Source organism: Vicugna pacos, chromosome 15 (assembly GCF_048564905.1).
Source record: "Vicugna pacos chromosome 15, VicPac4, whole genome shotgun sequence".
NCBI lineage: Eukaryota > Metazoa > Chordata > Mammalia > Artiodactyla > Camelidae > Vicugna > Vicugna pacos.
In genome coordinates, this window is record NC_133001.1 from 9,836,691 (window position 1) to 9,863,746 (window position 27,056).

The window sequence follows — 27,056 nt, forward strand, 5'->3', positions numbered from 1 at the left end:
TTAGCTTTACAGTCTATATTGTCTTGATCAATTAACAATTTCCTTCTTGAGATGGGCAGAGCTTTGGATTTGAGAGAGATGGAAATGGTGTCTTATAGACCTCAGATCAGAAAATGCCGTTTTTATAATTTAACAGTCTATTTTGTTCTTATTACAGGTAATTTTCTATTGTAGTTACTATAAACACAGTATATCTGTTTTTTAAAATTCACTAATTGAGGACATTCATCTGTACATTTGAAAGTAAAGCTGCAGATGTTATTATGCTGCATCCTGTACTATTACAGCATCTGTCTCCTAAGCAGACATTCTCCTATTTAACTGCAACACCATTATCACATACAAAAACTATCAGATTGGCTTTAGGTTGGTGGTTTTTCCTCCTAACACTTCAAATATTTCACTCCACTCTCTTTTTGCGTGCGTGCCTTCTGAGAAGTCAGATATTAATTCTTATCTTTGCTCTTCTATAGATAAGGTATTTCTTTCCTCTGACTTCTTTCTGGATTTTTTTCTTTATCTCTGATTTTCTGTAGTTTGAAAATTATATGGCTAGGTGTAGCTTTTTGTCATTTATCCTACTTGGTATTCTGTGAGCTTCCTGGATCTGTGGTTTGGTGTCTGACATTAATTTGGGAAAATTCTTAGCCATTATTGCTTCAAATATCTCTTCTATTCCTTCCTCTCTTTCTTCTCCTTCTGATATTTCCATTGTGGGTACATTATACCTTTTGTGGTTGTCCCACAGTTCCTGGATATTCTGTCCTAAATTTTTAATCTTTGTTCTCTTTGCTTTTTCAGTCTTTGAAGATTCTATTGACATATCCTCCACCTTGGAGACTTTTTTTTCCTCAATTGTATCCAGTCTTCTAATGAGACCAGCAAATGCAGGCTTCATTTCTATCAGTGTTTTTGATCTGTAGCATTTCTTTTTGATTGTTTCTTAGACTCTCCTCTCTGCTTGCATTTTCCAGCTGTTCTTGTATGCTGTCTACTGCATTCATTAGAGCCCTGAGTATATTAATCTTAGTTGTTTTCAGTTCCTGGTCTGAAATTCTAACATCCATGCCGTATCTGAGTTTGGTTCTGATTCTTGCTCTCTTTCAACTGTGTTTTTTTGCCTTTAGGTGTGCCTTGCAAATTTTCTTTGATAGCTGGACGTGATGGACCAAGTAGAAGGACCTGCTGCAAACAGGCGTTTAGTGATGTGGTGGTGCGGTGTGGGTGGCGAGGAAGCACTTACACAGTCCTTTGAGTAGGCCTCGGTCTTCTAGTGAACCTATCTTTGGGCTGTGAACTTCACAAGTGTTTCTAAGTACGCCTCCCTCCTCCCCCAGGTGGGACAGGAATTGAGTATGTCCCCTTCCCCCCACGTAATTTATGCTCTGAAAACACCCCAGCAGCTTAGGCTCTGGTTAACTAGCTTTTCCTGTGGGCAGACCTTGTTGAGAAGAACAGAATGTTCTGATGTATTTCAAAATTGTTACTTTTCTGCTCCCACTGCTAGAATCAAGAGGGAATTTTTCTCTGATAGTCAATGTAAGAACATGTTTGAGCTCCTGGAGGTAAAACTGAAAGGCTGCGCTGGGACTGGGACCCCCCTGGAGTTTTGACTCGCAGACTCGCCCACATGGAGCCTCCAGCAATTTGTCAGTTACAGTTCAGGTCTTCCTGCCCTGGCACCGGCTCCTGTGCAGCTTTCCGCTCACCGGTCTCCTGCGCTGGTAAGTCCTGATTCTCTGTCTCTACCTGTCTGCCTCTCCAGTTAGGGGGCAGCAGTTTGCCGTGTGACCTTTCTTCAGTTACAGATCTATAAAACCTGTTAAATTGTGTGTGTTTGGGATTTTCACTTATTAGGATGGAGTGGTGACTTCCAAGCCCCTTACATGCCAGACCGAATTTCCCGGTTATCCCAAAATGACCTTCTGTTTTTTACTTTTTTTTTTTTATTGAAGTACAGTCAGCTTACAATGTTGTGTCAATTTCTGGTGTGCAGCACAATGCTTCAGTAAATACATGTATTCATTCTCATATTCTTTTTCACTATAAGCTACTCTAAGGTATCAAATATAGTTCCCTGTGCTATACAGTATAAACTTGCTTATCTATTTTATATATACCAGTTAGTATCTGCAAATATTGAACTCCCAACTTATCCCTTCCCCCCTCCTTCCCCCTAACCATAGTTTGTTTTCTATGTCTGTGAGTCTGTTTCTGTTTTGTAAATAAGTTCATTTGTCCTTTTTTTAAAAAGAGATTACACATATGAGTGATATCATATGGTGTCTTTCTCTTTATGACTTACTTCACTTAGAATGGCATTCTCCAGGTCCATCCATGATGCTGCAAATGGCATTATTTTATTCTTTCTTATGGCTGAGTAGTATTCCATTGTATAAATATACCACAACTTCTTTATCCAGTCATCTGTTGATGGACATTTAGGTCATTTTGATGTCTTGGCTATTGTAAATAGTCCTGCTATGAACATTGGGGTGCAGGTATCTTTTTGAATTAAGGTTCCCTCTGGATATATGCCCAGGAGTGGGATTCCTGGGTCATATGGTAAGTCTGTTTTCAGTCTTTTGAGGAATTTCCATACTGTTTCCCACAATGGCTGCACCAAACTGCATTCCCACCAACAGTGTAAGTAGGTTCCCTTTTCTCCACACCCTCCCCACCATTTATCATTTGTAGACTTTTGAATAATGGCCATCTGACTGGTGTGAGGTGATTCATCACTGCAGTTTTGATTGGCACCAAAATGACCTTTTATAATCTTCAAAAATCTGGGATCAAATTAAGTTTCACTTGTCATATCTGATTGTCTCTTTAGTTTCCTTTAAGCTAGAATAATCACCCTCCCTTTTTAATTTAATTTTATTTTTTGTCCTTAAGACATTGAAACTTTACCAGTAAAGGCCAATTGTGTTGTGGAGTAACCCATATCCTGAATTTATTTACTCATATTTAGACCTAGGTTAAACACATGGCAGGAGCACTATGTAAGCAACAGTGTATCTTTCCCTCTATCACATCACGTGAGGGGCATATGCTGGCCATTTTGTCTTTACTGAATTTGATACCAGTCACTTCTGTGAACTTTGGAGTCTAATTTTACATAGTTATAAACAATACTGTGATAAATATTATCCTTATTGATGAAGTTGTTTGAACGTAAACTTAAATTTCATTTATATAAATTTTTGAAGATGTATTTGTTAAATCAAAAGATATGCACTGCTTTAAGGCTTTTAACTTAAATCGCCAAATTATTCTCAGAAATGCTGTAGCAATAATTAAATGAAACTCTCCAGTTTAGCGGGTAATACAGGAATCTTGTTTTATTTTATGTTTCTTTTTAGTGAGGTTAAAAATTCCTACATACGTGGTAATCACTTATATCTCTCGTGAAGTTCCTTTTAGTGTTCTTTTCCCATTTTTCTATTGGAATGTTTAACTTTTTATAAGTAATTTGAAAAAAATTTTTATAGCATTAACACTGTTGTGTGATAAAAACATTTTGCCAGATTATTGTTTGCCTTCAGATTTTACCTGCGGCGTTTGTGACTGCTGGAAGGTGCATAGCACAGTTACTAGACTCAAGAACCAAACTGCTTGGGCTTGAATCCAAACTCGAACACTTATGAGCTGTGCAACCTTGAACAAGTTACTTAACCTCTCTGTGTCTGTTTTCTTATTGATAAAATGGAAGTGATAATGGTACTGACTTTATAGGATTGCTGTGAGGATTAAATGAGCTAATATATGAACGGTGTCCAGAACAATGTTTGGCACATATCAAGTGCTACGTGATAGCTCAGGTAAATCAACAATGGTGTCACTCAGGAGTCATCCCTTTAGGAAGCCATTTCTGAGTCCCCAGTTGTGTAAGATGCTACCCATCTGTCCTTCTAGAGCACTGTTCCTAATACTGCTAATTTTATAATAATAAATTTACATGCCAGTATTTCTCAATAGGTGGGAAATTAATATGCTGGTAAAGGATCGTACCTCAATTATCACTGTATTCCCAATGCCCCTCATACGCATTCTTCTGTGAACGAGCTCTTCAGAACTGCTCTGATGGCACGTGTCTCACACTCCTTTGAGTTATTATTGTATGTGTGCTTAATTAGTTCTCCAACTAGATTGTACATTTCCTGGGGGCAAATACTCAAACTTTTCTCTGCAAGGCCAAGCTCTGAGTCTAAAATATGTTAGGCACTCAACAAACGGAGTATCACAAGAAAAAGAGGTTGGAAGGAAGGAAGGGGAAGTTTAAAGAAAGGAAGGAAGCAAGAGCAGCTTTCACACAAGTACAAGGCACATGCAGGTGCTTGAGACTCTGCCTTGGAAGATTGTGCCTCCGGTTACTGAGCCTGCTCTGTCCAAGTCAGGTTGAACCCAGGAGCCAAGGAGAAGAAGACAGAAGACAGAAACCCCAGATCTAGTAAACTGTGGACGTTTACTCAAGTCTGTGTCATCTTAGTCAACTACACTGTTCTCAGGGCACCTGCTGCCCCCAAGTCTCTCCTTCCTCCCACAGGTGCTTTCCCACTAAATCCCAAGGGGACTCTTGGGTCTGAGGGTCTGAGAATGGCTCAAATAAAATCCTGGTTGAAAGGCTTCCAGTTCACAGCAATTCAGAGCATTGATTACACTCGGGGTCTCAAGCCTATTCTTGGCCTGAGTCAAAACAGATGTTAATGCAAACATCTGCATCTCTTCTGCTGAAAATATTAAGTCTACATTCAGTGTCATAGTTGTAACAGCCAAATTGATCAAAAACTCATTTAAGTGATGATTTTTTTTACTCTTTGACTATCCTGGTAGCCAAGGCTTGTGAATATGATTGCAGCTCATGGTTATTTCTGTAATCCATTTATTTAAATATTCACCTATTTAAAAAAATCATTCAACAGCAGCTACATCAGTCTGTGAGAGGCACTAGGGATGGAGATGCAAATTCACACGGGAGAGGACATCCTCACCCTCGGGTTCTTCGGACAGCGGTGGCAGATGGACTTGTCAATCATGATGAGAACGTGCTTTTGTCAGCATTTTGATAGAGTTATGTTCTAGGTGTTATTGGAACACCGGGGACCTGTGTATTCATGATTCATAGCTGGGAAGCAGAGGTCGTGGGAAATTTCATGGAGGAAATGAGGCTGGGCTGATTTTGAGGAAGCATTCGCTCAGTAAGTATTTACTGGCATGAATAAAAATGGGTACGATCCATGTAGGCATGAGGTTCATTTGTCAGCAGTGGACAAAATAAGGTCCCTAAATGCATGTAACTAATTATTAAACCATCAAAAGGGGGTATGTAGAAAAATGAATTAGGATAATGTGATAAAGAGTGACAGGAAATGGGGAGACAGGTCGCTAATGGTCAGTGTGTGAGTGGATTCACTCCAAGTCAAACATCGAACACTTATGTGCAGTAGGCACTCTCCTCATTACCTAAGATCCTGTATTGGGGCGGGAACTACAGGAATGGGAAGGAGGCAGTAGGAGCAACTAGGTCGGTGGAGAAAGATGCCGCAGGTGGAGGTGGTGAGGATGAAGGTGCGAAGGGAAGAGCACTGATACTGGAACAGGAATAGATGCTGGTTTGAAGGCAAAGTGTTGCTGAAAGAAAACCGGGCCCAACACAGGAGACCTTCAGTCCATGTCAGATGAGTGAATGGACAGATGTGTGGGTGGGTAGATGCATGGGTGGCCGGTGGCGGGTGAACAGGCGGGTGACAAGGCGGTAAGTGAGACCGGGCAATCAAGGCACTCAACACTCCCATCCTGTCCTGCCCTAATGGGGGGTAAACTAAAAAAAAATTAATTGTATTTCTTGACAGTTTTCTCTCTCACTAAACTATCAGCTCCTTGAGGGGAATAATTACGTCGTTCCCTTCGGGCTTGGCACCAGGCCCGACCCCCGGGCTCTGTGATGGTGTGGTTGTCGCTCGCAGACCCCACCTGCTGTCCCGCCCTCTCGGCTGCAGTCTGACGGCCTCTATGCCTGCTGACTCCGACTCCCCACCGCTAGGGCCGGCCGGTGAAGCAGGCCCTTCCCCCCAGTCTACCTCTGAGTCTTTGTTTCACTGGCAGGTCTCACTGCACACTCACTGGTTTAACCTCAGGCACAGGGACCTGGCTGCCCAAACCAGGAATCTGGATTCATCCCACAGCCTCCATTAGGGGTAGAAGGAACCCATCGGGAAACTGCCAATGCGTAACAATCTGAAAAGCACAAATTACTGGGTCAGGATGAACATCCGTCTTATTGGAGATTGAAGCAGCCCCGCCCAGTTGGGCCAAATTGTGTTTTATGAGGCCTGCTTTTGTCACAGTGACTCCTGTTAGAGCAGCTATCGTTAAGGGTCTGCCAGTTTTTCCGTTGTAAGACCCTGTTTCAGAGGCTTATACCTGCCTTGGAAATTCACTGCTGCCTGAAGCTTGACATATTAGAGTGCTTGCAGCCTTTGGGTATATTTTGAAAATAAGAATAAAATAAAAATGATGGGATTATTTCAGTGAGCTACGTGGCCTCAGCTTGCTGGCCTGTGAGGACGCTGTAACAAGCTGACCTTTGCCAGGCGGTGGACAGTGAGCTGACATGGCAGATAGTAACATCTGAACATTTTCCTCATTGTCATTATGCTCCATCTGGTCAGCAATCTCCCTGTTAAAGAGCACACGGTGACGTGATGGATGACAGTGGCCCCATGGCAGACGTCATTGCCTATCACAGAGTAACCCAAGTTTCAGAAGTTCCTATGCATTGTACACAAATTGACTGTATAAAAGGTTGTGGAAATGTTTATGATAAAGCAAAGATCCAATCACCCTCCCCCCAATCATTTCTGTGGATGACTATAAGATTTACAGGTGTCATATTGTGCTGTCACTTTTTTGGGCGTGAGTTTATATGGACAGTAATGAAGTAACCGTTTTCTCTTAAATCCATTGCTTGTGATTACAGAATGCAGCCACAGCTGAGCTGTGGTACTCTGGTTAGTGCCTCGTGTGCCAGACTGTAGGTTCTCCTGTGGGAGAGGGGAACAACACGGACAATCAGTACACCCTTCAACACTCAACCCGAGCCTGAAATAAATACTGTGCAAAATTAGAGTAAGACGTAAGGAAATGGGCCCTGAGGTAAAAACTTGGCACCTAATCATCAACCAGTAACTATTATCAACCACAGCTTGACTTGACCTTGAGCCCTTCTGGGTTCTTAACATGTCCTCTACTAAGAAGCTGTCCTAGTCCAGTAGCTCTAGTACCAAACATGGGCTCTGATATCAGGTGCTAGAGTTTACAAATTTCCAATCAACTGTCCACTCACCCTGTGCCTAAGGGTGAGCTATTGACCTGCTGTAGGTCTCCGGTCCTCCTCTGTCTTCATCTGTAAAATGGAATGTTAAATGTTATCACTGGAATGTACGTCCCTCATAAATTGTTAAGAGGATTAATTAGGAAAATGTATATCAAGGACTTACAGCATCGGTCCCTACCCCTAGGTACTGTTCCTCATCAGTGAAAAAAAATTGAGCATGCATACCTTAATATATGTATAAAATGTTTCTACATTTATAGGTAAAATCATGCACCACTAAAATACTATACACATTATAAAACACACAAAAATGGAAATGTTACATGATTGAAATAAATAATACTTCAAAAAATATTTTCATCTGCTTTATTAATAATGCAGGACACATTTTTGCACTCGGGGAAAATTATTACTATATGTAAATAACATTTTATATTATTACATTGAACTAATATTTTTATGAGAGTAATATGATTATAATGACCTTTTTTTTTTAAATTTTGCTTTAACACAGTGATATAATTAATTTGGAGGTCTGACTTTGTTTCAGTCACCATCACAGTTTAAAAGACACTTCACTAAAACATGACTGTCCAAATGAAAGACACAAATTTCTGGCTATACTTATTAAAATTGCAACCCTATATAGCAGTTACAGAAAGATTTTTGTCAAAATTCAGTTAGTAAATGTTCATCTTGTCTGGTTTTAGTCAGTTATTTAAAAAAATAATCAGAAATCATTATATTTTACTGAACAGGTTCAAAACACTGAAACTTCAAAGATTTATAAATGGGTAATATTTCTTTCTGGATTTGTTTCTAGATTTAAATATTTTGATAGGTTACATAACATTTTCAGTAAAAACAAAATCATAATGATGAAAACATTTTTAATATCGTTTTTGTAAAATGTCCTTCCCATATCAGAAATTTCTATTCCAAAATACCTATTTTCTCTCTCATTGTTTAGTCACATTTACCTGCCAGGTACAGATGCAGTGTACTGATTTAAAAAAGAAAACAAAAAAACAAACAAAAACCCTGATCACATTTTATCACAGAAAAATACTAGCAAATTCGGGACATATCTTTTTGCTTAAAAATGTATAATTCATGATTGAGCTCAATGACTTTTTTTGATGCACTTCCAGGAAATAATTGGAGAGCCTCTCTATAGTACCAACCATTTCCATAGTCATGCCCATGTTACCACAAAATAGTATAAAAATTCTGTTTTTAAAGACAACCTAAGAATGGGAAAAAAAATTGCAAACCATCTATCTGATAAGAGGTTAAGATCCAGAATATGTAAAGAACTCATGCAACTCAACAGCGAAAATCCAAATAACCCAATTAACAAATGGGTAAAGGACCTGAATAGACATTTCTCCAAAGAAGATATGATAAAAAAGGCCAACTGGTACAAGAAAAGATGCTCAACATCACTAGTCATTAGGCAAATGCAGATTAAAACCTCAGTGAGATATCACCCCAAACCTGTGAAAATGGCCATCATCAAAAAGACAAGAGATTACAAATGCTGGCATGGCTGTAAAGAAAAGGAAACTTGTGTACTGTTCGTGGGATTGTAAATTAGTACACCAGTATCAATGGAGGACCCTTAAATATTAAAAACAGAAGCTACCATATGATCCAGCAATTCCACTCCTGGGTATTTATTTACCCAGCTAGGTCAGCTGAACACATCTCCATAGATTCAGCCAGTAAGGAGACAACAAGCCCATACAGATTTAGGCACTTTATTATCCACAGCACAGCAGACAGCAGAGGTTCCCTCTTGCTTCCAAATCCCATGGGGGCGATGCAGGGGCAGCCCAGGTGGACACTGGGTACACTGTGCTGAGGAACAGTGGACCCAGGAATAAGGGGACTGCTAACAAACCTGCCTGTCCTCCCAGAGAGAGGTACGCTCTTTTCTTACCCTAAAACATAAGCAAATCCTCTCCAGGGAAGTAGGAGAAAGGTCTCTAGGTTTATTATCCTGGAATAGCTCAGGCAAAGGAGGGTCGATGTCTCAAAGTCTCTCTACAGGGAGCCTCTGTCTTGATCTTTCCAAGCAGTCTGTTATGTAAACAACCTTGAACACAACTATCAGTGTCTTTTGCTCAGAGACGTGTAGAAACCCCAAACCGACGGAGAGTTATCTTCCAACAACTGTAACATCTTTTTTATAAACCTCTGAAAATGCCAAGTTTTATTGACAATCTAGTAGGAAAAAAAAACTTTAAGATGATGAAAATGTCACTGTAGCCCACTGCGTCACATGAAACACAATAATTCATAAACCATAGATAAAAATAATGATTATTAAGTGACATCTGTCTGGAAATCCTTAACTCTGTACCGAAGTTTCTTGAGAGTGGTGTTATTGACACATTGGACTGGATAATTCTTCACTGTTGGGAACTGTCCTGGGCGCTGAAGGGTGTTTAGCAGCATCCCTGGCTTTTACCCACTACATGTCAGCGCTACCCCAGTCCGACAACCAAAGACGTCTCCAGACTTCGCCCAAATTGTCCTGGGAACAATCACGTCCCACTGAGAACCATTGCTCTATGGTGTCCTCTTCTCAATAAACTGTCAAGCATTAGGAATAAATCAATGAAAGCTATGCTAGACCACTAACTAAAAACTATAAAATGTTATCGAGAGAAATAAAGATCTAATTAAATGAAAGGAAGTTCTATGTGCATAATTCGAAGATTCATTATTGTAAATACGCAATGCTCCTAAATTGATCTACAGAGTCAACACAGTTCAAATTATCCCATTAGGGGTTTTTAGAATGCAGGTGGAAACTGACAAAAGGATCCTAAAATTTAGACTGAAATGCAAAGGGAAAAAAATTGCTAAGCCTATCTTGAAGAAGATGCAGCTAGAAATATAAAGATATCAAGATTTAATACTATGGTACTTAAGTCAGCATGGTATTCACACAAAGATAGACAGACAAATGGAACAGAAGAGAGAGGGCAGAAACAGACCTTCACCCACACAGCCATCTGATTTATAACAAAGGTGGCAGTGCAGTGGGGAAAAGATAGACTTTTCTATCCTTTTGTGGTCAATTTGGTGCTGGGTCAATTTGATATCATATAAAAAAATAATGAATCTTGATAGTTACCTAAAAGGATTCAGTTGCAGATGGACTGCAGATCCAAATATGAAAGAAAAAAATAATTAAGCTGTTAGAAGAAGACAAATAAATGTCTTCATGACCTTGGGGTAGGTAAAAATTTCTTAAGCAAGACACAGATGGTGCTAATCATAAAGGGGAAAATGATAAATTTAATTATATTAACTTTAAGAACTGTTCATCAAAAGGTATGAAGAGAGTGGAAAGGCAAGCCTTAGAGTGGGGTAAGATATTTACAGTACACATGTCAAACGAGGACTAATAACGAGCATATATAAATAATACTGTAAATTAGATATTTACTAACTACAAAAGGAAAAGTAATAACTTTACAGTGGAGACACCTGGCAGGTACCACCTTAACCAACTGATCGAAGTTGACATGGCCACTGAGAAGACACATCAACATCATGTTCCTCCTGCTCTTATGCACTGAGAAGAGGCAACAACACTCCTCCAAAGATGCAGAACCTGGATTTAATCTCAAGCGAACACTAGACAAATGCAAATGGAGGGCATTTTACAAAACAACTGGCTGGGACTCTTCGAGAGTGTTCCGGTCATAAAAGACAAAGTAAGACTGAAGAAAAATCCCAGATTAAAGGTGAGTAAGGAGACATGACTACTAAAGGCAGTGTGTAATCCTGCTGAATCCTGGTCCAGAAAAAAAAAAGTGAGACAACTGATGAGCTTGTAATAAGGCCTGTAGATGAGTACCAGTGTTAATGTCTTGGTTTTGATAATTGGACTACAGTCATGCATGACAGCAGGATATGAAGCTGGGGGGAAGGGAGTATGGGATTTGGGGGTACTGTTTTTTGCAAAAGTATAATATTTCAAAATGAAAGCTAAAAATAAAGAAAAAATAGCAACCTTGGTAAAATACCTGTTTACGTATCTTGCAGAAACTCGGCAAAAGACTGGAATAAGCACTTTACAAAAGGGAGTATCCAAATAGCCAATATAACATGTTAAAAAGTGCCCAACTATATTAGTCATAAGAGAAATGCAAATTAAAGTGCTGGTGAGAGACCACGGCGTACACCAGAATGCCTAAAACGAAAAATACTAATTCTATCAAAGCTGTCATAGAGGAGCAGCTACACGCTCATACACTGCTGGTGGGAGTGTAATTAGCACACCCACACTGGGAAGCAGTTTGGTAGCATCAATTTAAGGTGAACAAATACAGATCCTATGACCCAGCAATGTGTAGGTAATATGCATCAAGGATATTTTCAAAAAATTTTATAGCAGCATTATTTATAATAGCCAATAACTGGAAACAGTATATATGTCCATCAGTAGTGGAATGGATAAATGAACTGTGGAATAGTGACACAGTGGAATACTATACAGCAAGAGAAAGAACAAAGTACAGCACAATAGCATGAATGTCTTTCTCAAATAAAACACTGAGTGATGGGATCCAGGCATGAAACAGCACGTAACGTATGATTCTATTTAGGTGGAAAGTCCAAAAGCAGGTAAAATTTGTCTATGTTCTTAGAAGTCAGGGTAATGGCTATCTTTGGAGTGACTAGGAGGGCTTACGGGGTTCTGGTAATCTGTTACATGATCTGGGTGCTAATTACAAGGTGTGTTCATTTTGTGCAAATTCACTGAGCTGTGCACTTTTTCATATGAGTACTATGCTTCCATCAAAAGTTTACCATAAATCAATCATTTAGTAGAAATCACTACATTTCTCTAATAGAGTAATAAGAGGACAGCCAGAGCAGGCTGACAACTGACTTCCATTCCTCGGTTGAAGAATGCTTTGATTGGTTCTTCAGGAAAAAATATTTTTAAAAAAGAATCAATGGTCTCACTAAATAGTTTTGCAAATTTGCTCAGCTGCAGCCTAACAACTGCATAGTAAAAGAACTTTACAAAACCAAGTCATGAAGCAAAGACTAAACATATTTCAGAGAATTTCATATTTCATATACTTAATATATTTGGAAGAAAATCATGTTACTAAATTGCTAGGTAAAATGAACTGGTTCTTAAATGACAGTTCTTTCTCTAAAATAAATGGCTGCCTGATTTTACTAAGAAAACAGAAAAACATAAGGCTATGAGTAATTAAGGGTTGTTCTGACAACTTACAATGTTCTTACAATGCACATTATCCTCAAGGCCACATACTCCCCACTCAACCCGCTGTCTGCTCTCAGTTCCCCCTTGAGCCTTTCTTCAGGTCATGGGGATTGACTTTGAAGGCAGACAAAAGACCTTACCACCATGGTGGAAACATTTTATATCCTAGTTGGGGTGGTGGTCACACTGGTGTACACAGTGTGTTTATTAAAACACACTGAACACTGCACTTCAAAATTGTACCTTTAAGTATATAAATTATGCCCCCAATTAAAAAATAATTGCTAAAATGATAATTAGCTCTTGGTTGCCTGGAGTCAGAATGTATTAAATCAACATTCCATTATGTTATCAATAAGGCCTTCTAGTATTTCCCAGAAATACTGGTTTTCATTTCCCTGTGGCTTGAGCTGAGTTCCCTGTGGCTTGACCTGTGTCTTCTGGATGTAAATGTCTGCAGATGGAACAAGAAAAAGCGAAGAGGCTCTATATGAGCTTGATGAGGGCTGTGAAACTGTTACTCCATTTAATAAAATGGCATGACAGGATGAAAAGATATTTCCAAATCACATAATAAAAAAGCTAGGGTCAAACTAAAATCCTTTCTACCCAGGCCGCCCCTATATCCCCCCTGCCTGTTTCCCCAGTTTAGGCCTCAGTAAGGGCTCTTTCTTGTACCTGGGGGAGGCTGCCATCTAGCGGCAGGAGAAGCAACCAAAGGGTCACAAGAAGCATGGGGTAAATGAGCTTATCTTTGCCTTTTGGCCAAACTCAGAAGGTGTCCTGGCAGAGGAGAATTCTCCATCTGTGGATTGCCAGTGATGTGTTAGTCATTCACCAACGGACTTGAAAAGATGCTTTGAAGCTGAAGAGAACAGAGGGAGCTCTTTTGAAGGGACAGGCTGGGAGACTCTCAGGCATGACTCTTCCCCGACCCAGGGCAGCACAGTGATGACTGCCAAGGACTCGGGACTGTAATTAGCCCATACTCACGGATGCATTTGTGCCAAATAAAAAAAGGCTTCTTTCATCTGGATGGACAAAGCCCCAGGGTGCACAGCATGGTAAGTGGGATACAGGCTGTGTTTCAGCCCTCCTCACCACCTCTGCCAGGAGCTCGTGTGCAGTGGACAACCTGCCCAACCAGGACTGCGACCCTGATGCAGCCATGGAACTTTTCTCCTGGCACCTCCAGTGCCCACAGCAACACCAGTGCCCAAAAGCTGGGGCAGAAGAGGGACATGCCCCACCCTCATGTTTATCCTTAAGGGACTTGGGCAGCCACTGTTACATGTGAATTTCAGTTTTCTTTCCAACAGGAGCTATCAATTTTGGCTTTCTGTTCAGGCCTAGGTGTTGATGGCTTAATTTCCGGTGAAACGGAAAAACCATTGGGAGCCTCTAATGTAGTGTCTTTAGGAAAATAGCCTCACACCACTTTATCATGAAAGACTGTAGCGTGGAATTGGACAAATCCGACAGTTACAGGTAAAGGGATTAGGACATTTTACATTTGAAAATCCCTGGAGAGACAAAAGACACGTCGTAGAGTAAGACAGTGAAGATGTTTATTCATTTAACAAACATTCCTTTAAGCACTCTGGTTTGAGACTCTGGGCTAGGAGGGGGTAACAGTGGGGTCCCTCTACCTGACACACACAAACACACACACACACACGCGCGCGCACATACTCTGTGCCTTAGTAAACGCCTACTCCTCTCTCGCAAGTTCACAGTTCAAAAAGCACATCTTCTATGAAGACCTCTCCTTTCCTCCACATGTAGGAGTTTCTTCATAGCATTTTATGAGTGCATCTCTTTTAGCACTTATCATGTTATAATTACTTCTTTTCATTTGTTTGTTTATATTTATTTGCTTTATTAGCTTTTCTCTTCCACTGCATCAGCTTTTGGCTTGTTGACTTTATTGTTTCTATGTTTTCTATTTCATTAAGTTCAGCTTTTATTCTTCTTATTTTTATTATGCTTTCTTTAGGTTTGCTCTATTTTTTTTCCTGCTGTCTTAGAATCCTTTTCATTATACTTAAATATAAAACATTAAACTTGCCATTTTAACCATTTTGTAGTCATTAAATTTTAAGTATTTTAATTAAATACACAGTATTTTGCAACCATTACCACTATTTCCAAATTTTCACCACCTCAAACAGAAAATCTGTACCCATTAAGCAATAACTCCCTAACACCATCCTCATTTCCAGCCCCTGGTAACCTCCAACCTACTTTCTTTCTCTTTGAATTTGTCTATTTTAGATGTTTAATGTAAGTAGAATAATACAATATTTGTTCTTTTGTATCTGGCTGATTTCACTTAGCATAATGTTTCCAAGGTTTATCCATGTATCAGAACTTCATTCCTCTTCATGGCAGAATAATATTTCATTGTATGTATATACTGCATTTGGATTATCCATTCATCCATTGATGGACACTTGGGTCGTGCCCACCTTTTGGCTGTTGTGAATATGCTTCTATGAACACTGGCCTATAAATATGTGTTCAAGTCTCTGCTTTTAATGATTTCAGCTATATACCTATAATCACCTCTTTACATCACTGGTACTTGGAATAGACTAGAGCCCTAGGACTTCTCTCATTTATTTTTATATCCCTAAGCCAAACACAGTGGGAATGGATATGAATCGGGTAAATAAGTGAATAATGACAGTTCCTTACATCTATGAAGCACTTGGCAGTTTATAAAGCATTTATCACATATTTTTATTTGATCTTCACAATAACCCTGTGAGGCCTTGGAGGAGAATCTGATATCATTTCCATTTCACAGAGGAAGGCAGCAAAGGTAAGGGCATCAGTGTTAAAGTCACTTAAAATTTCAATACAGATCATTTGCCTTCTAGTTCAATTCTACTTATATCCTATCTTGTTATTTCTGAAAAATCATTAGTGAAAAGTATCCATTCTTACAAAAATTGACTACAGGAATGTAAAAGAGTCAGGGGAGGCTGAGGGGGTCTTGATTTGTCCTCATTACCTGGTACAGTCGTTCCTATACTTGGAACTTAAATGATCCAGACTGATCATTTAACATCACAAATTCGATTTTATCATTACTGTGCATAAAATAATGGCTTTGCACTGCTCCAAAGGTGAAAAACAAAATCCTTAATAGATCTACCCACCCTGTAGAGTGTAGCTCTTGACTTCAAACTCCAATCCTGGTAGGGACTAGACAATTAACTTAAATGAGTGAGCTGGCTGGATGTGAGGTGAAACAGCAGTTGGCCTTAGCTGTAGTGGTGGAAATTGCCAGAGAGTGGTGGGGACTGTGATGGCCTGGGGAGCGTCTACAGTGGACAGTCAGGATTTGGTTTGTTGCCATGTGGGCATACAGACTCAGTGTGTCCAGATCTTACAACTTTCTAAGAGAAGCCAAAATTTGGATATTTTGTGTGAATTTTATTGATTCTTTAATATTGGCAATTAATTCACATTTTTAATAGACTTTATTTTTCAGAGCAACTGTAGGTTCCCAGCAAAACTGAGAGGGAACTACAGGGATTTCTCATATACCTCCTGCCATCACTCATGCACAGCCTTCCCCATTATCAACATCCCTCACCAGAGTGGTAAATGTGTTACAATCCATGAACGTACCTTGACATGTTATAATCACCCCAAATGCATAGTTTACACTGAGGTTCACTCTTGGTGTTGCACATTCTGTGGGTTTGGAGAAATGTATTATGACAGATGTCCACCCTTACAGTATCATACAGAATAGTTTCACTGTTCTAATAGTGAACTGTTCACTGCAACGAATTCAAATTTTAAAATCATTTGGCCTAAAATTGATGTGAATGAGAGAAAACAGAACAGGCTGGTCACTACCCACAGGATACAGGGACTCACCATAACCCTCTGTACTCCAGCCATACAGAACATCTTCCAGTACCCCTAATGGAGCGGTTCTCAACTCTGGTTGCACGTGAGAACTACTGGGGAGCTGGAAGAAAAAAAAAGTGCTGTCTGGGTTCCACCGCTGCATGTTTAGCGGTCCCCAGGTGATGCTCCTGTGCAGCCAGGATTGAGAACATGTAATTGCCAACTAGACTTCCCCCCTCCAAGCTTTGCCCTCGTCTGGGCAATTTTGCACACTGCAACAAGAGGAAGTTTTTAAAAACATAAATCTGACCAAGTAACTGCCCTGCTCAAAACCTCCCAGGGCTGCATGGATACATTCCTTTGCATGATTGGAAGGTCCTTCAAGACCTGGCTCCTGCCAAGCCTTCCAGCCTTATGTCTTCCCATCGTTGCCTTTGTTACTTTCCACCTTGAATGCACTTTGTTCCACCTACCCTGGGATTCTTGAAGTTCCATGCATATACCATATTCTTTCACCCATGAGCTTTTGCATATGTGTAATTGGAGGGGCTTGAATGAAAGAGGTCACCAGGGCACTGCTGGAGAGGGAGGTGGGGTTTGAGAGGATCTGAAGTGGTACAGGGAGGTGACAAACACTAATACCATCCTTAAAAAGATGGGGCTCCATATGACCCAGCAATCCCACTCCTGGGCACATAGCAGGAGAAGACTCAAATTCAAAAAGATACACACACCCCAGTGTTCATAGCAGCACTACTTACAATAGCCAAGACATGGAAGCAACCTAAATGTTCATCGACAGATGACTGGATAAAGAAGATGTGTATATGTATACAACCGAATACTACTCAGCCATAAAAGAGAATAAAATAATTCCATTTGCAGCAACATGAATGGACCTAGAGATTATCCTATTAAGTGAAATAAGTCAGACAAAGACAAATATCACATGATATCACTTATATGTGGAATCCAAAAAGAAAAAGGATACAAATTCTATTTATAAACCCAAAACAGACTCACAGACATAGAAAACAAACTATGGTTATCAAAGGGGAAAAGGCGGGGAGGGAAAAATTAGGGGTTGGGGATTAACAGACACACATTACTGTATATAAAATAGATAAACAACAAGGACCTACTGTATAGCACAGGGAACTATATTCGATTTCTTGTAATAACATAATGGAAAAGAATCTGTAAAGAAAAAAGATATTTATGTATGTATATGCATAACCAAATCACTTTGCTGTACACCTGAAACTAACATTGTAAATCAACTACAAGTCAATTAGATTTTTTTTAATAAAGATGGTCTCCTTGAAGGCAGAGATTACAATTAGTATTGCTTGTTTCCCTCTGTTCTATCCCTCAGGGACAAGCCTTCAGAATATGAAGCAAATTCTAAGTTCAATTACATTCTCTGGAAATATCCTCTAGTTTGTTTGGTTTGTTTGGTTATTTTGGAAGGGAGCAGTAGATCTAAAGCTTTGAAATTAAAGGAAGATGTGGCAGATTCTGGAAAGTACAAGTAATTCTACAAGTCTGACCTGAATGATTCTGTGACCTCTTCCAGGGGTCTCAAGTTCTGGCTTCAGAGAGATGAAATAGCATCTGACTGAGAAAGTTAAATATAATTTTGTTTCTAGTTGGTGAATTATATCCTCTAAGGATCTCTTAAAGAGATTGTAGAAAAGAGAAGAAGAAAGGGTGAAATGATAAACAACCAGAGGATGGGGGTGACATTTATATTGCAATTTATAGCCTTCTTTGGGAACTCTGAACCACCCGGGAGGACCTTTGCCCAATAGTTCAAGCTTTTATCCAGCAAACATGGAATCCTTGCTTCTGTTATGAAGATGAAAAGCAAGGTTATCCTGGGGTCACACAGCAGGAGCTTGACATTTGGGGAATGTGATTGATGAGTTCTGTCCTCCCCACAGAGGAGCTCCATGGTGAGAGAGGACTCCAGAAGCCAAATAGCCAAGGGACTTTCCAAACCAAACAACTGCAATGAAATGTAGAACCTGCTGAGCTGTGCCAGACCCAGCTAGACACACAGCCCTGTGGTTCCCAGGAGAGCATCTCCCCAGCTAGATTTTCCACCATTAAAGCAGCTCTTTTAAATTCCAGCTTTCTTCCTAGAAGACTCCTTTTATAACATCCTAGGGGGAAGGGATCACATCAATTATATAAGTTTCTCAGCTTTCCTGTCACCTGGTAGGAAGCCAAGCTCCAAGGACATGAACTTTAGAGGTCCAGGCAGCTTCTGAGTTTAGGATTCACCTGAGCTGCATAGACTGGATGAGGTACCAGTCTAGGGCATTATGAGGGCAAAGGGCACCTGATGCTGAGGCAAGGCTTCTGTGGGAGGGGTCAGAAGGAGTAAGACATTCCAAAGAAGAGAAGAGCATGGGTAGAGGAGATGTTTAAACTCACCTAGCCTACTTCACAATTTTCTCTAGACTGGCCAGTATCTCAGAGTCATTATCAAATCCATTATCTTTGTCCCTCCTCATCTCTTCTTAGGACACTATAGAAAAATGTTCATTGCAATAAATTCTTTACATTATTGATAAATAGTTTATAGCTCTTTGAGAATTCCCTAATTCTCTAAAAACATTAGTAGACACCAAGGCTGGGCTTACTCACTAGTGAAGCAATAAATCTTACATACTAGCTAAGAAAAGATATGACAGATTTTAATTCGTGCTGAGTCTTCACAGGTTCCTTCTTATTTAGACCTCATATAGACTTGTGAAATGGATCTTATGTTCTGTTTTCAAAATGACTACCTATCATAGACTTTTGGGGTTATCCTCCTGTGGTAGAAAGCAGGTGTTAAGTCCAAATGTCATAGGCCTGCGCTGGTCTAGAGGCTGCATTTTACTTAATCAAAACCTAATGTAAAATATTAACCAGAAATAGACTCATGGACACAGAAAACAAACTGTGGTTGCCAGGAGCGGTGGGGGAGGGATAGATTAGAAGTTTAGGGTTAACAGATACATATTACTATATATAAAATAAATAAACAACAAGGACCTACTATATAGCACAGGGAACTATTTTCAATTTCTTATAATGAGTTGTGATGGAAAAGAAGCTGAAAAAAATATACATGTATGTACACGTATAACTGAATCACTTTGCTGTACACCTAAAACTAACATTGTAAACTGACTACACTTCAATAAAAAATAAGAATTTAAAAAAAAAACATAGTGTAAATTATTATTAGGTGACAAAAGAAATAAGCACTTATAACCTTCAATGGACATGTATACTTTTATTTGTGAAGCCCCAAACTGGAAACAAACTAATGTCCATCAAAAGTAAATTGTGGGAGTAGGGGAGGAGATAGCTCAGTGGTACAGTGTGTGCCTAGCAAGCACAGGGTCCTGGGTTCAATTCCCAGTATCTCCTTTGAAAATAAATAAGTAAAACCTAATTACTCTCTCCTGCCCAATACAGTGCTATAGGTCAATTATATCTCAATAAAACTGGAAGGAAAAAAAATTTTTTTAAAGTAAATTGTTGGGAAGGAGGGTATATCTCAGTGGTAGAATGTGTCCCTAGTATGCAGAAGGTCCTGGGTTCAATCCCCAGTGCCTCCATTTTAAAAAATGAATAAAAACCTAATTACCTCCCCCCCCAATAAATAAGTAAATAAGTAATTTTGGAAAAGAGTAAATTGTGACATAGTTACACAATGGAATACAACACAGCAAGGAAAAAGAGTGAACCACTGGTCAAGGTAACAGCATGGATGAATCTCAGAGACAGAATGTTGAAATGAAGTTAGACACACAAGAAACATACACACTATCTGGATCCTTTTATGAAGTTCAAATACAGACAAAAGTGATCTCTGATGACAGGAGCCAGGATTAAAAAATAAACAGCCTGATTGAAAAATGGGCAGAAGACTTGAATAAACATTTTTCCAAAGAGGGCATACAGATGGTGAACAGGCACATGAAAAGGTGCTCAATATCAGAGAAAGATCAATAATGTTTGTTATCACTTATACGTAGAATCTAAGAAACAAATGAATCTAACAAAACAGAACCAGACTCTGATGAAGGGAGGGGCAAGATAGGGGTAGGGGATAAAGGGGTACAAATCACTATGTATAAAATAAGATACAAGGACAAATTGTACAACGTAAGGAATATAGCCAATATTTTATAACTTTAAATGGAATATAATCTATAAAACATGTTGTACAATTACTATGCTGTACACCTGAGACTAATAAAATATTGTAAATTAACCTTACTTTAATATAATTAAATAGTTCAACAACAACAAAACAAAATGACTAAGGGTTAATTTTATGTTACATAAATCTTACCTCAATGCAAAAAAAAAATGACATTTTGGAAATGTAACCAGTGGAAAGGCAGAATTAAAATGCTTGGGGCTTTTGGCTAGCAGAAATGCCTTCCAAGCTATTCTTGAGTGGAACTAGGCTGCATATGTTAGTATACAAGTGTGTCTTGCTTAAACCAGGAGGCAACTTGCTAAATTCTTTGATGTTTCCAAACACAAACCAGAATTTTACCCCATCTCTAAAAAAGTTGCTTAATTAATAACATTCATATCTTGAAAAAAAGAGAGACTGTGGCTTTCATCTAGGGTGTGCTCTTCTCTCTCAGATCACTCACTCTGGGGGAAGCCAGGTGCCATGAGGCCCACCAATTGTCCCCTGAGGAAGCTTCAAAACAGACCCTTTCCTGGCTGAGTCTTCAGAGAAGACAGCAGCTTGACTACAACCACATGAGAGACCTTGAACCAGAGGTACACCACTCTTGGATTCCCAATGCACAGAAACTGTGACAAGATAAATGCTTGCTGTTTTTGGCAAATACATTTTGGAGCAATTTGTTACGCAGCAATAGATAGCTATTACAGTTATAGACACATCCACTGTTCATAACTGAAGATTCAGCAATTTGTGAAGAATAAACGTTTCCCAATTTGCTTTCGGCCTGTGGTCAATTTCCAGACCCCTGACACATTATTTTATTTTAAAAATAATTTTATCCAGTCTTATACTTTTTCTTTTCTTTTCTTTTCTATTTTTTTGTGCCAAGAGGATTCACCAACCTCTTCATACAGCCACAGCCAGAAGCCCCTAAGGCTGCCTGATTTTTATCTTATACATAAACTTCACTCGGAATAATTTCATGCCAATCCTCTTCAGTTTGTATAAACACTTTCTCAAGAAGGATCAATTTTTTTTTTATTACACTGGCCAGGCTTCCAAGGTAATTTCATCATTTCCTCACTGCCCCAAACAGTCAGCCCCTCAGATAGCGACCTGAATTTTGCCTAGCTATTGAGAAAACGAGTCCTTTTCTATAAAACCCCTGCTTGGGGAAACTGAAAACACAGGAATTCACCTTAGCTTCTTTATGAATTTTGTGCCATTATACAAGGGCCCCTAAAAAAAGAAACAAATTGTCATGTATAGTTTGAATTTTACGTAGCATTTAAGGAGTGTTCTGGGGAGAAACACTGATTGCCTTAAGTAACAGACCTGGAGTAGGTGGGATAAAGCAACATGCCTTCAGGGTCCTTGAAGAAAAACCAAGTTTTTAGATGCTTGGAGTTAAAGAGGAAATGACTGTTATAGAAGGATGTAATGATGGAGAGTCCAGAAAAAGAAAGGACCAGATGTCAGGTATTTTGGGTTAAACTCAAAATAAGATCCTTTGACTCACAAAATAATTTTGGCTGATGCCCTGTAAACCTTGGCCTTTGTGGCCCGTATTTGCGATGCAGGGGTAATGATCAAATGCCACCCGCTGGTGCCAATGAGCCTGCCAATTAAAGAGCGGATGCAGGGATGCGCTTTGGAAAAGCGGAATGAAAGGTGCTGGGAAGCAAAGGGGCATTGGTGGGAGCTTCCCAAGCACCAGCCTCAGTCTTCTGCCCTGAAGCCTGTTGCCACGTCATGGCCAGCCTTGAGGACATAGCTGGGCAAAGAAAGCAACTTTACAAAATGGACAGATTTTTAAATGGGCATGTTCATATTTACACAAATTGGAGAACATTCATCTTGAGGCTGCCTCCTCCATCCTCAGGGCTTCCCCACTTTCTACCAGCACTTCCTACTAGCTGATCACCTAAACTGATGGAGCCACCCTCCTCGCCCCCTCCCCCTTCCATCTCTGCCACATGACACTTACCTGTTTCTTTATTTGTCTACTTGTTTATGATCTGTTTTGCGTTCACGGAAGTGTTAATCCCAGGGAAGCAGAGATTTGACCGTATTTTTCTCAGCACAGTGCCTGGCCAGTAGTAGGCATGTAGTACACAGTTGAATTAATGACTCGAAAAAATGTAAAAAAAAATCCCCAATTCAGGCATCTCTTTTAAAATACCTACTGGACAATTCTACTTAAGTGTTTTCCACATACTTCAACCCTGAAATGACCAAAATGCAATTCTTTTTGTCCCTGTCTATCGCTCCAACCAATGGCAAAGCCAAGAACTTGGGAGTCATTTTTTGCTCTGATTTCTCACCTGGATTCCTGGAGCAGCCTTCTGTTGAAACTGCCTCCTGTTGTGTTCTCACTTGGATATATCTTCTGAGTGATCTTCTGAAACAAAAGTTGGATCATGTCATACCACTGCTTAAAACTCCTAGGTGGCTCCCCATTGACCTCACATAAGGATGGAATTATCTTAGCAGAGCACTAAGGACTTTGCTGGTGTGGCTCTTGCCCCTCCCCCCAGCCCCTCGACACGTCTAAGCTCTAGCCACACTGAGCTGCACTGGGTGTAGCTGCCATCACACACCTCAGCCTCTGCCTCTCTTCTCCTTTGTCTTTCTGATGAAGCCCTTGTTTTTTGGGTCATCTCATCTATGAAGTTTTTTTAAACCAATATTGTATTTCTTAGGACTCGATTTTTAAGGGAAAGAAACCCACCACACACTGGCTTCAGTTAAAAAGAGGATGTATTAACTCATATAAGTAAGGGCTGGTTGGCATGAGCCTCAGGAATGGCTGGATCCAAACACTCGAATGATGATGTTGGTTCTCTCTGTCTGTCTACACACACATATCACACACATTTTGGCTTCTTGTTATGAGTTGATCTCATTTTCTCTTGTTAAGGGAAAATGTGGTCACGGAGAGCACCAGGCTTACAGTTTAGACATCCGAGGGGAGAGCAAAAATTTCTCTCTCCTGGTTCCAGCTTATAAAAATTATGGCAAAGACTAAGATTAGCTTGGCTGTAGACATATGCCCAGTCATTGACCTGTGGCCAGAGGGATAAAGTTATGATTGGTCAGGCCTTGGACCATCCCTCTGGACTCGGCAAGGGAGAATGGGCATGCCCTTTGTTGGGGGGCCATTCTCCAATAAAAGAGAAGGTGCTATTATCTGGAAAAGAGAGTAGACCACCAGGGTCTACCACTATCATCTTCTCCCTCTTTCCTGCTCCGATCTGTGCAGAGGCAGTGGGACTAGTTGGAACAAAGCAGAGTTTTGAGTCAGGTGAACATAGATTCAGTTATTGGCTTGATAATAACTTTGTGACCTTGAGAAAGTTTTAAGCCTCTCTGTGCCTTTACTTTCTCGCCTGTACAATATTTTAGGGTTGCTGTGAAGACTAAAGACCACAGCGGCAAATTAACCAGCATACGGTAGGTATCATTGTTAATAACACCATAATAATTAATTGTCCATATTTGCCCACCTTCTCCTTCTAGATCTTGAATTCCTTGAGGCAGGGCCTTGTTTTTGGTTCACCCAAACTCAGTTATAAGAGCAAGGCTCAAGTATGTCATAGACTGGTGTGCTGGTTTGCTAGCTCTGCCTTAACGGGTGCCACTGTGTGGTCAGGCGACCCAAGATGGCTGTCCGCTTGCTCTCTGTACATCCCCTGCCCCCCTAGTCCCTGCTTCATCTACACCTACTCACGTGACGGACTTTCCCTCTTAATTATAGAGCCTGATCAGGAAATGCCTATGCCCGTGCCCTGGCCCCATCTAATGATTGTTCTGATCTTTAAATTAGAACTGTCTCTACTATGGTAGTTTATCAAAGGGGCGGTGAGGGGGTGCACCCCTCTGCTGGTTTCCTTGGCAACCAGTGAGCCAACCTGATGTCAGCCCCCCTATAACTGGTAATCTCCCTCCTCCCCTGGAAGTGAGGGCTGCTGCTGTGTCCCGCTCACCGTCTGCCGCACACAGTGGGGTGCTGCTCCAGGACCTTGCTTCAGACGTTTAAGATCCCCCATCCATTAAACCACTGGTGTCTCTGTTGCTGACTCTGGGATCTTTCTTTGGTCTCAAGGGTGGGCAAGTACAGGCCTTGCAGGCCTGCGGGGTCCAGCCCAGCCCCTATAGACTCCGTGGCTTGAATGACAGACATTTTTCTAACGTTTCTGGAGGCTAGAAGTCTGAGATCAAGACATTAGCAAGCTTGGTTTCACCTGAGGCCCTTCTCTTCCGCTTCTAGGTATCTGTCTTCTCTCTCTGTCTTCACATGTGTGTCTAGGTCCTAATTTCTTCCTCTTGTAAGGATACCAGTTACACTGAATTACAGCCCACCCTAATGACCTCATTTTAACTTCACTACCGCTTTAAAGGGCCTGTCTCCAAATACAGCCACATTCTGAAGAACTGGAGGTTAGGATTTCAACACATGAATTTGGGGGCATAATAATTCAGTCCAGTACAACTAATTTCTGTCCACTGAAATAATATGCTACTGAAAAGCTATACATGATGAGGCAAGTTCTGAGGACGAGGGAAGCATTCAGTTCTGTTCTCAATCTTGGCTTTATAATAACTGTCCACTGCATTTGTATAGTTTTCCTTTTTCGGCTCTCCAGAGCATCTTCCCATCTATTATATGACTTCACTGCGCCACCCTAGAGGGCGGTGGATTAGGCGTCAGGAACAGAATTGACCTGGGGTCCAGAAGACACAATGTTAACCAGAAATGGCCGGCAGGGGGCACTGTGAACAAGCCCCGGGAAATACAAGGGGAAAACTGGTTTTGAACCCAGACCTGGAGCAGGCCCAGCGTCCTACCAGCTGACTCAAGCCCCCCTGGATGCGGGTGCCTGGCTATTGGTTGGGCTCAGGCTGAACCATGGTTGCCTTCCAGGACATCTCACCGCAAATGAGGTCCCCGTCCGGGGATCTGGCCCAACGTAAGCGCTCTCCCATGCTTAGGAACTGAGTGGGCAACACAGGAAGTCCAGTGGAAGCCTATCAGCCTTTCAACACGGCCTGGGTCCCAGGAAATAAAGCGTGGGTGTTTGGTAAAGCCTGTGTCCACAGCGGGGGGCAGTGGGCCCAGCGGTGGATACATCGTGGAGAGCAGGCTGGCTGGACAGGGTTTGGACCCTGATGCTGGCCCAGAAGAAGGCTTTAGTCCTCTCAGAGGTCCCGGCCACTGACTGACGCCCCGCTCTCCAATCTTCCCGGGCTCTGTGCTGCTCGGATTGTCCGGAATAGATGTCTATTTTCTGTCGACTCATTTATATCTGAAGTCCTGTGGTGAATGCCTTTGGTCCTCACGCCATCCTTCCTTCCTTCTGGAAACAGTACACTCCCCTCCTTTGGAGAAAGTCAATCCCCATTCCATGAGATTTGAGTGGGGCTGTCCATCCTGACGCTCTCACATATCCACCCTGTCCCCCAGCCTAGGGCCCAGCCTCAACAGGTGGGGAAAGAGCAGGGCTTGTGGATGGAGATCTGGAAGGAGAAGTCTCCAAAAGAAGGAGGTCAGAATGCGCTCAGAATCCAGGCTGGAGTCTTGCAAACCTTGGAGAGATGTCATCCACCAGGCAGTGCTGTCACTGGGAACCCATTTGGGACAGGGATGCAGACGGCAGACTGTCCTTGTCCTGTCCTCTGGTGGAGGACAGAGCAGCGGAAAGTGCAGTTTCTGTGCAGTTGGGTTTTGTTCATGCTAAGGTAGAATGTTCCTTCCCCTATTCAAGGCAGGTAGCCTGGCCTTTGTGTTCCTTCATCAGGTGAGTCTGTCCTGCAGGGCAGAAAGCAGAAGTACTGAAACACAACATTTCTTTCTTTTCTTTAATTGTGTGTGTGTGTGAGAGAGAGAGACAGACAGACAGAAAGGCTAAACTTCTCAAAGTCTCAAACTCCTTCAAGAGTTAGGTGCTTGGGTGCAAATGGCAGAATAGCCTTCTTTCTTAGGGGTGAGCTGTATTCCATCACATACATATGCTGCATCTTCTTTATCCACTCATCTATTGATGTGCATTTAGGATGCTTCCATATCTTGGCAACTATAATGTTGCTGTTAATAGCAGGGTGTGCGTATCTTTTTGAATTAATTCTTATTTTGTGGTTGGCTTTATTCCTTTGATAACTATATAAGTGGAAAAAGCTAAAACTCTAAATGTTCTTAGAAACAATGAACGGTACATATATGCAAATTTTTAAAATATGTGCAGCATATTGTGTATATGTATTTACATGCAATATATTGTATATGTGCAGTCAAATTATAACAGTTCTACCCAATAAAACTGAAAAATGAAATAAAAAAGAAAGATAAAGAAATTAGTGTACTCTGAGTTCTATTGTTCCCC

General features: G+C 40.8%; 1 protein-coding gene across 1 annotated transcript in view; it reads right to left on the reverse strand.

Annotated features, from left to right (window-relative positions):
• Positions 1 to 6,803: 6,803 nt before the first annotated feature.
• LOC107032862 (uncharacterized) overlaps positions 6,804 to 27,056 on the reverse strand; it is a 66,335-nt gene continuing 46,082 nt past the window's right edge. Inside the window, exons 6-9 of the mRNA XM_072938385.1 lie at positions 25,611 to 26,485; positions 23,001 to 23,077; positions 7,349 to 7,408; positions 6,804 to 7,046 (exon numbers count right to left, since the gene is read on the reverse strand). The gene's annotated coding sequence lies outside the window, so the exon portion shown is untranslated. The remainder of the gene's footprint in view (positions 7,047 to 7,348; positions 7,409 to 23,000; positions 23,078 to 25,610; positions 26,486 to 27,056) is intronic.